Genomic DNA, 17,434 nt, shown 5'->3' on the forward strand with positions numbered 1-17,434 from the left:
TGTTCTCTCTACCACATGAGGACACAGAAAGAAGATAGTCATCTGGGAAAGCCAGGAAGAGGCCTCACCATGAACCAAATAGGGCAGCACCTTGATCTTGACTCCCCACCTCCAGGACTGTGAGAAATAACTGTCTGTGGTTTAAGCCACCTAGTCCATGGCATTTTGTTACAGCAGCCTGAGCTGGCTAAGGTGCCAAGTTTCTGCAGGACCCAGCCTGGCATCTCTTTCCAGGCCAATCTCAGATCAGTGTCCCCCCCTCACTGTGACACTCTGGTCACAGTACTTCATTCTGTTTCTGCAATGAGACAAGCTCCCTATACTTCTGGGTTTTCATAAATGCTGTTCCCTCTGTCTCACACACTCTGGTAGACAAAATAATGGCCCCCAATGATGTCCATGTCATAATCCCCTAAACCTATTGATATGTTACTTGATAGGACAAAGGGGACTTTATAAGTGTAACTAAGTTCAGGATCCTGAGGTGGGAAGATTATCTGGATTATCTAGATGGCCCAATGTGATCACAGGGTCATTATAAGAGGAAGGCAGGAGGTTCTGAGTCAACACCACAAAAGCAGAGCAGTAGAGGGCCAGGAGCCAAGGCACATGGTGGGCACTAGAACCTGGAAAAGGCAATCCTTCCCTTAAACAGGTTCTGCCCTGAAGCCTCCAGAAGGAATGAAGCCTTGCTGACCCCATTTTAGAGTTCTGAACCCCAGAACTGTAAGATAATAAATTATGTTCGTGTATGTCACTGTTTGGGGTAATTTGTTACAGCAGCCATAAGAAACTAATACTCTCTTCCCACTTCTCTCTTTATTTTCATTCTTATTGATCCTTCATATTTCCATTCAAATATCACTTCCTCAGGGAAAGGAATGTTATTTGTCTTACCACTTCAACCACTAACTCATCAAAGAAATGCCCCTGTTACATTTTCACAGCATCCCATGCTTTTCCTTCAAAGCTCTTAAAACTGTTAGATTAAAAAAAAAACAAAAAACAAACAAAAAAAAAAAACTGTTAGATTATTTGATTAACTTCTGAGTAACCCCCCAGATTCCAGCTTCTATGAGAGCAGAGTCTATGCTGTTTTTTTCTCACCATTATATTCCCAACATCTCATACCAGAATATCATAAACATTCAATAAATAGTTGTTTAATGAATAAATAAATGAATGAAGTAACTAATTCATATAGGATATGAAAATGATTTGATAGCTCTAAAAGAGGCATATAAACATTATTGTTATAATTTAAATTGGTTAGGCCTCCAAATAAAAATTAATGCTATAGGAACTTCCCCGTTGGTGCAGTGGTTAAGAATCCGCCTGCCAATGCCTGGGACACGGGTTTGATCCCTGGTCCCGGAAGACCCCACGTGCTGTGGAGCAACTAAGCCCATGTGCCACAACTGCTGAAACCTGCATGCCTAGTGCCTGTGCTCTGCAACAAGAGAAACCACTGCAATGAGAAGCCCCTGCTCGCTGCAACTAGAGAAAGCCCGTGCGCAGCAATGAAGGCCCAACACAGCCAAATATAAATAAAATAATTTACTAAAAAATAAATAAAAATTCTATTAAAAAATTAATGTTATATATAAAAGGCTTCCTAATAGTCTGTGAGCCTTATTCCCATATTAAAAAGCATCAGAAACAGTTGCTGGTTAATAGGAAACTGGAGGCTCATTTTTATCTCATTTTCATTCTTCTGTTTCTAAGTCATGTCGTCGTCTTGTTTCCACCAGTTCAAATATATGAAAAGTACCTTGAAAAGGAAGTTAGCTTTCAAGTTGATTTTATAACTTTATTAGTCAAGATAATCCTTGCTGTGGTGTCGTAACAAACCCCCAAATCTCAATGGCTTTAGACACATAAAATTTTTTCTTGTTCTTGCAAAGTCTGAAGAGGGTCAGCAGTGTTGTCTTCCATTTATTGATTCAAGAATTCAGGCTGCCTTCATTCTGTGATGCCGCCACTTCAGCCTCTGGCCTCCAGGCTTTGTGCAGGACAGAGAAGTCACAGCCCTTGACTACCTTGGTCCAGAGGTTACACACATCAATTCATAAGCCATTGGTCTAAACTTGTCATGGGTCTGACCCAATGGCAAGGGAGTCTGGGAAACGTGAGGAGCATGGGGAATATTTGGTGAGTATTGTCCACAAGGGCTATCAATGTTTTTGGCAGTGATTCATTACTTACATGCTATAAGTAAATTGAAATATTGTTCCCCCAATAATATTTAAATGTACTTAAAAGTTCCAGCTCTTCAAAGAAGCAATACAGTGACTCATTTTTTAAAGAGTCTTTTGTGAGTAATCACTTCAGATATGTCTCTTTCAAATTAAGACAGGCGTGTTTATGTTGACTTTTCCTGAAGTGGTGTCCTCCTTGGCGTGCTGGGCCAGCTCGCCCCTGTATGTCTCTACCCAACTCCCAAGTTCATGTCAGGTAACCTTGCAATGGTAGCTTGAATTTGGCCACAGTGGGATCACCTACACCATAGCATTTAGCAAATCCTACAAATTAGGACTTCTTTTGTCTTCAGAGAAGCAGGTGTTAAACATTTGCTAGCATACTACTGTATACACTGGTGGTTAAAATGATTGTTTGGTCCTAGAAATCAGCTTGTAACATAGTTTTTAAATTAATGAGTTATACAATTTTAAGACCAAATAATCTTTTTGCGCCCAGTGGGTCTGTGCACACGTGGCCACACACGTGCTTGGGGCTGGCAATGCAGTACAGCAAAAAGCTCCAGAAGGGTCAGGAATCCAAAGTCTGTTCTAGGTTCTGCCACTAATCCCTATGAGTCCTTAGCCAGGTCACTCAGTCTCTCTCAGGCACAGTTTGTCAAGTGTAAAATAAGAAAATGGTGCCTGCTGATCCCCCATCCTCTTCTGTCCTGATACTTACAATGCAGATCCCACACTGAATCAAGCCACAGTGCTCATACTTTGAACTAGACTGACAGTACCAAAAACACCTAATTGTTTCAAGGGCAGACATTGGAATTTATTTCTAGATGATTCCGTTAGGGTTTGTGTTTGCTCTGTGAGAAGTCTGTGGTTATACGGATCAGGAGTTCAGGCACATGGGATCAAAAGGGATGCTGGGTGATGTTCAAGGTTGCTAAACATATCTGGAAGCTCCAAGATGGCTTTACTTATGTCCTAGTGCCTTGGCAAGAGCAGCGGGAGGGCTGGGCTCACCTTGGCTCCTCTCTTGCTAACCCAAGGCCGTCATGGCGACTGAGGGTGCCCAGAAACCAAAGCGGAAGCTGCCTGTAGTCCTCTGAAAAGGTTGGTCCAGACGTGGCCGGGTGTCACTAGTGGCAGTCTCTGCTTATGAAAGCAGTCACAGGCCAGTCCACATTCAATGGGAACAGTGTCAGATAATTTGTGGCCACTTGTAATCTTGCATAAAATCAAGAAATATCTTAAATACCACTAGACCCTCTGTAATCCTGCATAAAATCAAGAAATATCTTAAATACCACTAGACCCTCTGTAATCCTGCTCTTCCCCAAATACACCATTGCCACCACCAACAGCAGAGAGATCAAATCTCTCTCTTAAACTCCCATGACATTACACCTTGCCCCTGTATGTAAATCTTGCGACCTTTAGCACAGTCTTGGTATAGAATGGTTATACCGAAATATGTTAATTTTATCAGTATGTTAAAAAAGTCTGTCTACAAAATATATAATTTGTATTTGTAAACCTCTTCATTTATTCTCCAAAGAATGAATCTCTTCCCTGATAAATCTTCCAATATTTATATATAAATTATATATATTATATATTATATTTATATATACTGTTGTTATATATATAACATATAAAATTATATATATTAAAATTTTGTTTTATATATTATAATTTTCTGTTTTTTTTGTGTGTGTGTGTGTGAGTATATATATATATATATATATATATATATATACACACACACACATATATATAAAGAGAGAGAGAGAGAGAGAGGTTAATTACAATATATTGGCTCATGCAATTATGGATGCTGAGAAGCCCCACTATCTGCTGTCTGCAAGCTGGAGGCCCAGGAAAGCTGGTGATGTAGCTCAAAGACTTGAGAGTCAGAGAGCTAATGGTGTAGACTCCAATCCGGGTCTGAAGACCTGGAAACAGGAGCACCAATGGCAAGAGAGATCGATGTTGCAGCCCAAGCAGTCAAGCCCAGTTAATTGAATCTTCTTCCACATTTTTGTGCTATTCAGGCTCATAGTGGATTGGATGATGCCCACCCATATTGGGAAGGGCTTTCTGCTTTACTCAGTTCACCAATTCAACTGCTAATCTCTTCCAAAAACACCCTCACAGACACACCCAGAGATAATGTTTAACCAGCTATCTGGGCATGTCATGGCACAGTCAAGTTCACAAATAAAATTACCCATCAAAGCTAGTAACCCTGATACTTTATTTAAGTGCTAGTAAAGAAAATTTAGAAGAATATGCCCACAACCTTGCCAATAAATTTGACAATATCAAAATTTAAATAAATCTCTTACAAAATACCATGAACAAAGTTCAAAGAGAAGTGACAAATTTGGAAAAAGATATTTGTATCATATGTAAATACAACATGGATCAATATCCAAATTATACAAAGTATTTCTATAAATCAATAAAGTTAAAACACATGAGAGCAAAATAGATAAGAGATATAAACAAGTCATTTACAGAAATAAAAACACAAATGACTAGGAAAAGATGCTAAACCTCACTAATAATCAGGGCATTGCAAATTACAGTCCATTCTTTACCTATCAGATTGATAAAAATTTTAAAACCTGACAATATCAAGTGTTAGTGATAGTGTGAAGGAAGGGGAACTGAAATTGGTACAGACAGTTCTGAGGCCAATTCAGTGGTATTTATTGAAACAAACAAAAATACATACCTCTGTGACCCAGTAATTCCACTTCACACTAACTTCCTTTGTTCCTGTGCAAAAGGAAGCATTTTGATATTGTCAAAATTATTGACAAAGTCACATATTTTACTGCATTTTTTATTATCAGTTAAATAAAATTTATTAGTTAAATAAAATTAAATATTATCAGTTAAATAAAATTATTATCAGTTAAATAAAATTTTACCAGTTAAATAAAATTCTAGTCATAAACTACAAATTTTGGTAGGTGGGTATTGCTTTTAATGCATTAATAAATGTATATGTTTTGTATAATTATGATATAAGGAACTACATTTAACTACATTTTACTCAATTGCTGAGTAAAAAAAAAAACAAGGTAGAACATTACATACAGTGGAAAACTATTTAAGTTAAACACATATACAAAACACTACTATAAATTGTTATGAATTTGTAAATAATGGTATGTAAATGCGAATAAGGTCTGGAAGGACATTTACAAAGCTGCTCACAGTGGTGACCCAGAGAGTGTTGAGGGTGGGACAGAAATCAAAGAAGGGATTCAAAGGAACTTCAGCCCCATCTGTAATATTTTAATTTCTATCAAGACAATATATTATTTGTAAAAAGTAAGAATAATTTTAAAAATTAACCACAAAATTTTTTATTTCAAAATGTTTGAAGAGATAAATTGCTCTTAGTAAGAAGATGAGATATCCACATTATATTTTTAAGTGAACAAACTAAATTTTGAGTCATTCTGTCTAGTACAACTTCACTTAGGTAAAGAGAGAGAAAAAAACAGTTACATAGATACATGAGGTATTTAAGTGGAAATGCATGGAAAGGGAAAGATCTCTGCAGACTGGTGATGACGGTTACTTTGTGGGGAAGGGAGTGAAGGTGGGAGGCAGAGGGCAGGGGAGACTTTTACTTTTTTAGAAAATATGCTTCTGCACAGTTTCAATGGTCATAATGAGCCCGTACTAACCTTATGATTGAAAGCCTAATTTAAAAAGTTAATCCAAGGTTGGCCTACATGGTTAGTTATGAAACATCCTGAATTTCACACCTAAACCATGGCCTATTTCCAGTATCACTTTTGTTTAGAAGATGGAAGCCTATTATCTAAGAGATTGGCTTGAAGTTCATGCACTGAGTCAGCAGAGGACAGCCTCCATTCATGAGGAATGAAGGAAATAGGAACACACAATTACTCTTCTCTAAGGGTTAGGGAAAATGCCCCAAAAGGGACACATTACATTTTATTATCATTATTGGTTTGTAACTCTTCAGGCAAAGGGTGTTGAGCTAAATAATCTAGACCAAATCTTAGGCAAGAATTTGTTGATCCAGACCAAATTACATAGCGAGAACAGGAAGAGACTGTACTAATTGTACAATCACTTTTTTATTATTAACATAGGCACAAAGGGATAAGTGTATAAACTGATGCTATTACTGTCCCACTCCTTTGTGCCCAAACAAAAGAAAAAGATTTTACAAACAGTGTCTGTTTGATGGTATCAAACATGGTAGGAAGAGCCTCTTCCTTCAGTCATTTCCTGTTTGTCAGTTTTCTATCTAGGTGTCAGGTTTAAATTTGGAACATGCCAAGAAGCAGTGAATTTATCTCAAGCAAAGGAATAAAAAAGGGAAGAACAAAACCAGATTACCCATCATAAAACAAAATATAAGTTCATATGCAAAGTAGTGTTCCTTCTCCTAGTTATAAAAACTATCGGGGAGGTGATTTGCACAATACCAATGAGAGTTATGAACAAATACTGCTCTAATGGCTTATGAATTGTTAGCCTGTGATTTGAAGACTGATTTAGGAACTACTGACATTGAAAGACATTAAATTAAAGTGATGATGAAAAGTAATGGATTCCAATATCGGTATAAGTCAAAAGTGAAATACCAAGGGCAAAATTAATGCAAGAACCTCCAAAGAGAATGATTCAAAATGAAAGAATATTCTAACAGAAAACAAGAAGTACAATAGCAGTGATTAAATCATAATTGGTATAAGGATTCACTGATACTAAAATTTAGTTCCTTGTCAGCTAATATTTGGAGAAAAGGAAGAAAGGGATGCCCTATTAAACCCTACTAATGACTGACCCAGAGAGCAGTGCAGTGCTAGGAAAATTCTCTTGGTGCATGTGTGTTTACTACATCTGGATCTCCCAGGACAATGCCAATTTACTTAGTTTTAATTGTGATATAATTGACACAGTAAAAATGCACAAACCTTAATTGTATAGCACAATTAATTTCACATATGTATCCAGCCATGTAGCCATCACCCAGACCAAGCTTTGCAATATTCCATCACCTTAGAAGATTTCCTTATGACATTTTCCAGTCAGTTCCTCTTCCCCGAGAGGTAGCCAGCCTCTCCTGCAACTCTTATCATCATAGCTTAATTCATATGTTCTTGAGCTTAATATAAACAGGATCATACAATATGTAGTCTTTTGTGTCTGGCTTCTTTCATTGTTGAATGATATTTGCATTGTTTCAATTTTGAGATCATAATGATTGAAGCTACTGTGAGCATTCTTTAGAAGGGTCCATATATTTTCATCTGTTCATATGTTTTATATGTCATCAAGTTCCTGTTGATCATAAGACCTGTGAATTAAACAGAAATGTTTCTCAACCCGTGAATGGTGAGAGATTGGATTACCATAACAGACGGTCTCCTCCAAAAAGAGAAGGAACAGAAGGTACAGAGCAGTCATAGGTCTGTAGCAAATCTGAAATCCACCAGGCTTATGCCACCTCCCCTTGATTGAAGCCCAATTCTCACCCTGCAAGTGCGTTATTCTTGGCTCTTGGCTTTGACCTGTGGGCTCTTGGCTCCTACTTCTGAATCATGATTTCTCTTCCATAAAAAAAGTCTGTGTTTGCAGCAAGGTAGCTTTCTTAGCCTGCTTCCTGCATATAGAAATTAATTTTTTATACTATCTCTGTCCCTTTCATTCCAAGCTGTTTTGATTCCCTTACCAATTTTGTGGTTTTCTTGTATCAATTTATAATATCCTCAATAAACAAAGCCACACCCACATTTCTTTCAGAGACAAGTCCTTCCATATCTGGGCCACATGTATGGATGCTATGGGACAAAACCCTTAAAATTCTTAAAAGCCTCATTGTTACTGAGAGAGTTTATAAAAGTCTGCCCGTAAATCTTTCTGAGATCCTAACAAAGTATCTTACAACTGCATACTTGAGATATTTACCTTAAAGTCATGTTCCAGTGATAGTTCTGGATTTGGTCTTGCCATTTATTATTTTGAAAATCTTTTACTGGGAGACACTGGGGATGGAAAACAGTTTTATTTTCAAGCCCAATGAATCCTGAATATATTGTGATTCCTCTAAATTTGACTGAAAAAGTTAACAGTTCCTTCCTTATTTCATCCCTCTTTCTTCTTGTAAGTTATTATAATCAGTAGAAGAAGCCAGTTGGCACTTTCTGGATTCTGCCTGGAAATCTCCACAGTCAAGCCCATAAGTATTTCAAGTACCCATTCTATTTTCCAAGTCTCCATAGGCAACAAAATTGCCAAACTGTGTGTGGGTTCATGACAAGGATTCCTGCTTCCCCATCTTCAAATAACACTTCCCTCACTGTCATATGAGTCCTCATCAATGGCCTCTTGAGGTGTTTGAATTTACACCCACTGCCCATCCCAAAGCCACTGTCACATGTTTAAGATTTGGGTTATGGAGCACCCTCTTTCCAGGTACCATTTACACCAAAATGTAATGGCTTCAACAATAGCCATGTATTTATACTCATTATTTTGTGGGTTAGGCATCTGGCAGGGATCTCCAGAGTGATTCTTCTGCTCCCTGTGACACTGACTGAGGTCACTTAGTGGTATTCAGCTGTGGCATGTGGGTTGGTTTGGAGGGTCCAAGACAACCTCGCTGCATGTCTGAAGCACTCTGGTGGGATGGCTGGAAGTCTGGGCTTAACTGCAGTGCCCACACATTGCTTCTCTAGCATGATGGTCTCAGGATATCAAACTCTGAGAAAGCATATCAGCAGTCCCAGAGAGTGTGTTCCATGGGACCAAAGCAGAAGATACTAAGCTTCTTCTGACCTAATCTTGGAAGTCACACAATGTGCCACTTCTACCACATTCTAATAGCTCTGAGTAAGTCACAGGTCATGGGAGGGAGCCAAGAGGTGTGGTTCACTGCAGGATCATCTTTGGAGACTTGATAGCATATATGGAACAAAAGTAGGATGTCACTTGAAGACTAAGAAGAATCATTGTAATGTCACTGTTCCTTATCCAGCTAGCAAATAAGCATGCTCTACTTTTTAGCTATTATGAATCTTCTCTGTGTTTGTAGTCTTAAGTACATTATTTAACATTTCTGTATTTTATTTGCCTTATTTGTTATACTTTGTAAATTTGTTGTGATGATTTAATTGAGATCATAAAGTGCTTAGCTGAGGGTCTAGCACATAGTAAATATTAGGCATAATAATATAAATATTTAATATTTTTAGTTCCTATAATAATCCTATTGCAAAGGAATTATTTGTAACAACTAATAAAGAAAAAAACAAACACACAGAAAGTACTATGACCTGTTAATTGAAATGATTTTATTTTATTGTTGAACCTTAGATATCTATAAAACTTATTTCTAAATGCCAAGCAGAAAACTGGAAGGGCATTGACACATGTCAATACTGACATACTCCTAAATCTCTTTGTGACTCTGGTATGTCTCAAGATGATTCTGGAGCATGTCCCCAAAGCCAGGAATGATGAGGAGTTTATTGTCATCCACAAGACCCTCTCTGGCTTAGACTACTCCAAAGAATGGGGGAGGTCACCTGCTTCACGTCCCAGAGAATCATTCTGTTTCAGAACCAACTCTGAATTCAAGAGAAACTTCAGTTATTTTATTTTTTGCCCCAAATTAGAGGGCATATAGACAATAAGGCTGGCCAATGTATGGCTCTAATGAGCACATTTGGAGCTGGTCAAAACATTCAAAATCTTAAACCTTAAGATCTGAGGTTTCCCACATCCCAAACTCCCTTCTCTTTCAACCCACTGTGTTTTCTCTCTGTTAGGTCGGTCTGCAGATGGGCAAAAGCAGTAAGGTTGGAATACGCCCCTGAGGGCATAGCGCTCTCCTTCTTTGGAAGGCATGCCCAATGAAGATGAAGCTTACTATTCTGGAATCTCATTTACAAGAACAAGTCTCCGGCCTTGGTCACATGTCACTTTCTTCTTTTCTACCAATTTTCTCCCAAATGTTACTGTTGGAAGGTTGCCAAATTGTCAGTGATGCTGCCAGGGCTAAGCTTTCTCAGGTGTTGCCTGGTTAACTTAGGCCTTCCAGAAGGTCAGAATAAGTCTGAGAACAAAAGTGTTCTAAATCTAAGTGGGGCCATGGTGATAAATGATGGCCATTCTGATTCACTCAGTGGAAAGTACATTAGTGTAGAGCTAGGACTTTATTAAGGAAGAGGAACTAAATATGAATTGACCATCCCACTTGCAGTGATGCAACATGGTATGATGCTATTCGACTGGTTAGAAATATTGGAATATTATGCTACTTGGTCCAAAACAAACCAATGTTATTTGGTTTTTAACTCATTTTCCTGCTACCCAAAACCCTAATTTAGGTTTGGCATTTCCTTGCTTGCTGTTATAAACAAACCAAGAAAGAAGAAGCAATTTGGAACTGTGTATTTAAGCTGGAGGCACTTAAAGAACAAGGTTGCTGCTCTGAGGTCTGCAGTTTTGTCTGAATGTCCACACAGAACAGGCCTGGGAGCTGGTTTCACCCACACTTTGGAAGAAAGAAGACAGCATATGAGATGGAAGAGACATCTTCTGAATGAGGAAAGTAAATTCGTGTTCATTTTCAGTACTTGGGTTCCAGCCTAAAGAAGGCTATTAGGATATTAATGATCAATTGTACCACTTTAGTGTAGGGCCAAAGCTAATATTGCTTTAGTACTGAGGGAGTATGATCTCTCATAATGGGTTAAAATTTGAACATATATTTACTTCCAAAAAGAAGGGGGCTACAGATAAACTTCTGTCCCTTAGTCCCTCTTCTCAGTCATGATATCTACACATCAAAACTAATGAGTCACAGAGATAGAAAAATCAAGACCCTAAAGAGATGGGGAACCAGACTCTAAATTAACAGATCTCATCATTAGGGTCAGAGAGCAGCGGCAAAATCGACTATTATAATTATAATCATAGTTATTGTTATTGTTTTGAGTTACCAGAGGGCTCAGAAGGCTCAATTTCAGAGGACACGTTTAAACTTTCTAGTTTTGTCTTACTGAAGTTACAACCATTGTTAAATCTGATAAAAGAGTTCTGTTCCCTTATCTAATTCCATGAAAGACTAATTCATGTATAAAAATCCTCTACTTCATTCACTCCGTTGTAAAGGAAGAGATGCATCAATCCACTCAGGAAACAAATCTTGTTACACGTGGGAGATCAGTTGTTTTATGAAATAAAATTAAAAGTGTAAATGCGGTTAACATTTTAAAGATATGGCAATTGAAAGTACACCTTGAACTCATTTGAGTTCATATTTTTTTTCCATTTTTTGAAATCACACCTGTATTGACATGCACTCTCTTCCTCTATCTGGTAAGCACAAGGTGTGGGAACTTGTGCAATAGATAATTAATCTCTATTGCTATCTATAGTTTCATAGTTAACACTGTCTTAGCAGACGTGTGAAAACACATTCACACCTTTGAAAATGGATGATTAACTAATCAAATGACAATATGAATGTTAGACAGAATTACAGAAATGACTGCAAGGCAGAGCTATTTATGATTACAACATTCTATTTCATTTTAAAGGGTAGATTGTTCAGTATAATCTGTGCTCCTCAAACATCTAAGCAGATTCTCAACTTTTTAATTGCATGACACCTCAAAAAAGAAGGAAGAAAATTTCAGATCCTTCCCTAATTAAGCATTTTTCCAGTTTTATGAATAATTGACATACATCACTTTAGACATACAGCAGAATGGTTTGATTTACATATATTGTGATTACCACAATAGGCTCATTTAACATCCATCCATATAGACACAATAAAAGAAAAGAAAGGAAAAAAAATTCTCCTTGTGATGTGAATTGTTAGGATTTACTCTCTAAACAGTTTTCCTATATGTCATACAGCAGTGTAGCTATAGTCATCAAGTTATACATTACATCCCTAGTACTTATTCATCTTATAACTGGAGGTTTGCTCCTTTTGACTACCTTCCTCCAATTCTCTTTCCTCTCACCCTCCACCTATGATAACCACAAGTCTGATTCCTTTTTCTATAATTTTGTTTTCTTGTTTTTTTTTAGATTCCTCATATAAGTGAGATCATACAGTACTTGTCTTTCTCTGAGTTATTTCACTTAGCATGATGCCTTCAAGGTCCATCCATGTTGTTGTGAATGGTAAGATTTCTTCATTTTTTATGGCTGAATAATATTCCATTGCAAACATATGCCACGACTTCTTTTTTTTTGAAGAAAAAAATGTTTATTAAGACCAATGTGCAGCGTGTGGCAAACACAAAGTTGATCCCTATCTACTGTCATTTTACAGCCTAGAGGGGCGGATAAGATACAAAATATGTCTCAGAGATGTTTAAACTTAAGACATATCATTATATAGTTATCAGTGGAGTTTGTATCTTTTTTTTAACATCTTTATTGGAGTATAATTGCTTTACAATGGTGTGTTAGTTTCTGCTTTATAACAAAGTGAATCAGTTATACATATACATATGTTCCCATATCTCTTCCCTCTTGCATCTCCCTCCCTCCCACCCTCCCTATCCCACCCCTCTAGGTGGTCACAAAGCACCAAGCTGATCTCCCTGTGCTATGTGGCTGCTTCCCACTAGCTATCTATTTTACGTTTGGTAGTGTGTATATGTCCATGCCACTCTCTCACTTTGTCACAGCTTACCCTTCCCCCTCCCCATATCCTCAAGTCCATTCTCTAGTAGGTCTGTGTCTTTATTCCCATCTTACCCCTAGGTTCTTCATGACCTTTTTTTTTTTTCTTAGATTCCATATATATGTGTTAGGATATGGTATTTGTTTTTCTCTTTCTGACTTACTTCACTCTGTCTGACAGACTCTAGGTCCATCCACCTCACTACAAATATCTCAATTTCATTTCTTTTTATGGCTGAGTAATATTCCATTGTATGCCACAACTGCTTTATCTATTCATCCATCGATGAATACTTGGGTTGCTTCCATGTCTTGGCTATTGTAAATAATGCTGCTATGAACATGGGGATGCAGATATCTTTTTGAGTTAGTGCTTGCTTTTCTTTTGGTTATATGCCCAAAATGGAATTGCTGGATCATATGGTAGTTCTATTTTTAATTTTTAACAACTAATGGATCAAAGAAGAAATTAAAAATTTCTGACATAAATGAAAATGGAAACACAACATACCAGAACTTGTAGGATGCAGCAAAAGCAGTTCTAAGAGGGAAGTTCACAGCAATAAACACTTACATTAAGAAGCAAGAAATATCCCTGACAAACAACCTAACACTATGCCTTAAGGTGCTAAAAAAAGAAGAGTCCAAAGTTACCAGAAGAAAGGAAATGATAAAGATTAGAGCAGAAATAAATGAAATAGAGAACAGAAAAACAATAGAAAAGGTTAACCAAACTAAGAGTTGGTTCTCTGAAAAGATGGACGAAATTGACAAATACTTAGCTAGACTAACCGAGGGAAAAAGAAAAAGAACCCAAATCAATCAAATTATAAAGGAAAAAGGAGACATTACAATGGATACCATAGAATTCAAAGGATCATAAGAGGCTATTATGATCAACTGTATGCTAACAAACAAGACAACCTAAAAGAAATGAAAAATTCTTAGAAACATACAACTTAACCAAGACTGAATCTGGAAGAAATAGAAAATCTGAATAGACTAATTACTAGGAGTTGAACTGGTAATCAAAAATCTCCCAACAAAGAAAAGCCCAGGACCAGATGGCTTCACTGGTGAATTTTACCAAACATTTAAAGAAGAATTAATACCAATCCTTCTCAAGGACTGAAAAAATGAAAGAGGAGGAACACTCCGAAACTCATTTTACAAGACTAGCATTATTCTGATACCAAAACTAGAAACAAATACTACTAGAAAAGAAAGCTACAGGACAATGTTCCTGATAAGCAAAGATACAAAAAACTCAGTAAAATGCTAGCAAACAAAATTCAGCAGCACATTAAAAAGGTCATTTACCATAATCAAGTGGGATTTATCCTTGCAATGCATGGATTATTCAACATATACAAATCAATCACTGGGATACATCACATTAACAGAATGAAAGAAAAGAATCCTATAATCATCTCAATAGATGCAGGAAAAGCATTTGACAAAATTCAACATCCATTCAAGATAAAAATGTGTTAAGAAATTAGACATAGAAGGAACATATCTCAACATCATAAAGGCCATATATGACAGGCCCACAGCTAATATCATACTCAATGGTGACACGTTGAAACCTCTTCCTTTAAAATCAGGAACAAGACAAGGATGCTCACTCTCACCACTCCTATTCAACATAGTAGTAGAAGTCCTAGCTAGAGCAGTCAGGCAAGAAAGAGAAATAAAAGGTATCAGAATTGGAAAGGAAAAAGTGAAGTTGTCTTTATTTGCAGATGACATTATTTTATATATAGAAATTCTAACAACTCAACCAAAAAACTGTTAGATCAATGAATTTAGTAAAGTTGCTGTAAACAAAAAAATTTAGTGAAGTTGCTGTATACAAAAAATGATTTTTAACATGCAAAAATCAGTAACATTTTTATACACTAACAACAAATTTTCTGAAAGCGAAATAATCAATCCCATTTACAACAGCATCAAAAACAATAAAAAACTTAGGAATAAACTCAACCAAGGAAGTGAAAGATCTCTACTCTGAAAACTACAAGACATTGATGAGAGAAATTGAAGACACAAATAAATGGAAAGGTATCCTGTGTTCATGGATTGGAAGAATTAATATTGTTAAAATGTCAACACTACCAAAAGCCATCTATAGATTCAGTCCAATCCCTATCAAGATTGCAAAGGCAATTTTTTAAAGAAGTAGAAAAAACACTCCTAAAATTTATATGGAACCACAAAAGACCCCAAATAGACAAATCCTGAGAAAGAAGAGCAGAGCAGGAGGCATCACACTTCCTGATTTCAAGCTATCCTATGAAGATAATAGTCTTTGAAATAGTATGGTACTGGCATAAAAACAGACAAATAGACCAATGGGACAGAATCGAGAGTTCAGAAATAAACCCAAGCATATACAGTCAACTAGTATTTGACAAGGGACCCAAGAATACTCAATGGAGAAAAGATAATCTTTTCAGTAAATGATACTGGGGATATTTGAAAAAGTCCATGTAAAAGAATAAAACTAGATCCATATCTTACACCACTCACAAAAATTAGCTTGAAATGGATTAAAGACTTGAATGTAAGACCTGAAACCATAAAATTCCTAGAAGAAAACATAAGAATAAAGCCCCTTGACTTAGGTCTTAGCTATGATTTTTGGATATGACACCTAAAGCACAATCAACAAAATCAAAAATAAAGAAGTGCGACTACATCAAAGTAAAAAGCTTCTGTACAGCAAAAGAAACTATCAACAAAGTGAAAAGACAACCTATGGAATGGGAAAAAATGTTTGCAAACCATATATCTGATAAAGGGTTAATATCCAAAATATTTAAAGATGCATACAACTCAATAGCAAAAAAAACAAATGACCCAGTTTAAAATATGGGCAAAGAACCTGAACAGCCATTTCTCCAAAGAAGATACACAGAAGGTCATCAGGTACATGAAAAGATGTTTAACATCACTAGTCATCAGAGAAAAGCAAATTAAAACCATAATGAGATATTACCTCATACCTATAAGAATGGCCATCATCAAAAAGAAAAGTGATAACAAATGCTGATGTGAATGTGGAGAAAACCTAGTGCACTGTTGGTGGGAATGTAAATTGGTACAGCCAATTTGGAAAACAGTATGGAGGAGCCTCAAAAAATTAAAAGTAGAGCTACCATAAGCATTTTTAAATACATGAGGTTAAAAAGGGAAAGAGAGGTATAGTTCAGGACCATAAACTGGGAAGAACCAAGAAAAGAGAATCATATTTGAGTGAATAGTCAGTTATTTTTTTCCTCTGGACTTTGTCATTTCCATTTAAAATGCAGACTAATCTGAATAGGCAATTAAACATCTATCACAGCAAGTTCTTTTTTGATAGATGCATAAAAACCAAATTGAGAGATAAGCTTCATCTTCATTGTTTTGTTAATTTTCTAAGTGTATCTGTGTGTTCTCTTTAAGAAATAATAATTGGGAAAAGGCAGTGATACTTTAGGAGGAATGTAGATCTAATAATTGGAGGTTTAAGACCAGTATTCCATGTTCATTGTAGTAAAGTCTTTAGATAAAAATATTTATCTATATTTATATTTTAAAGCCAAAGTGCATATTTGTGGCACTATCACTTGTTGCCTCATAGTGTGGCATTTGAAAGACGTATTAACCCTCCTGTTAATGCCTTGAAATCCAGCTACATAGCTGATTCATTACCCCATCCCAAATTAGCCCAGTGCTTTATACTAAGTATACATCCTTTTCTACAGAATCAGTGCTAAACAGTAAATGATGAGACAAGCAGGGCTGAATAAGGCAGCCCTCCTGTGCACATACAACTCAGTCCCCATAAGGCCTCACTACTTCTCGAGATCATTATGATCATTAAAAACTTACTTGTAGACATAAGCCTCTTGAGGGCCACAAGCACTGTTTTATTCACCACTGAATCAACACCTATGTCAATGCCCAGGATATTAATGAGAGATTCAACAGTGGACATAGCTATTCAACAGACCTGAGAGAATTTACACAGTCAAATAAATCCTGACCTTTAACAGTGGTTACTTTAGCCAACATAGGCTTATAATACTGTTGCTGAAAACAGGAATGCCTCAACATGAAACATTACACAAACCAGGTTTAATGATCCCAGGTATGCCTGTCAGGAAAGCTGGGTTCTAGACTGGACATTTTTTCCATTGGGCAATCATTTAAGATCTACTGATCCCTCTCCTTGAAGTCCTGTAGCTTCTTCCCATTGCTTTGCTTCAATGAATACAGTGGCCAGACTGATCTGTGGACCATGAACAGAGACTGAGATGCCTCACTTTTACAATGAGGGACTTTAGTGGGCAACATAGTTCTCCATTTGTAAATAATTCAGTGATCTTATTTCTCTTTCCATTTTTTAAAATTTCAATTTGAGTCCTTGACTATGTTATCAAAATGGCAAGAAAAGTTGATACATCTTCATCAATTCTTTTGCTACTAGCTTGGGTAAAAAGTTTGGTGTTTAAGAGAAAGTGGATGGTAAAATGAAATTAAAG

The 17,434-nt window shown here is 36.7% G+C and overlaps 1 protein-coding gene across 4 annotated transcripts in view; it reads left to right on the top strand.

Moving 5' to 3' along the window:
- Positions 1–17,434, top strand: part of CMC1 (C-X9-C motif containing 1) — a 130,226-nt gene that overhangs the window by 23,533 nt on the left and 89,259 nt on the right. Inside the window, exon 1 of one of the 4 annotated variants that reach the window (XM_079935564.1) lies at positions 12,317–12,395. The exons of the other annotated variants lie outside the window; for them this stretch is intronic. The gene's annotated coding sequence lies outside the window, so the exon portion shown is untranslated. Of the gene's footprint in view, positions 1–12,316; positions 12,396–17,434 lie in introns of those variants that run through there. 4 annotated transcript variants of the gene reach the window in all.

Source organism: Stenella coeruleoalba (assembly GCF_951394435.1).
Source record: "Stenella coeruleoalba genome assembly, chromosome: 10".
Lineage (NCBI taxonomy): Eukaryota > Metazoa > Chordata > Mammalia > Artiodactyla > Delphinidae > Stenella > Stenella coeruleoalba.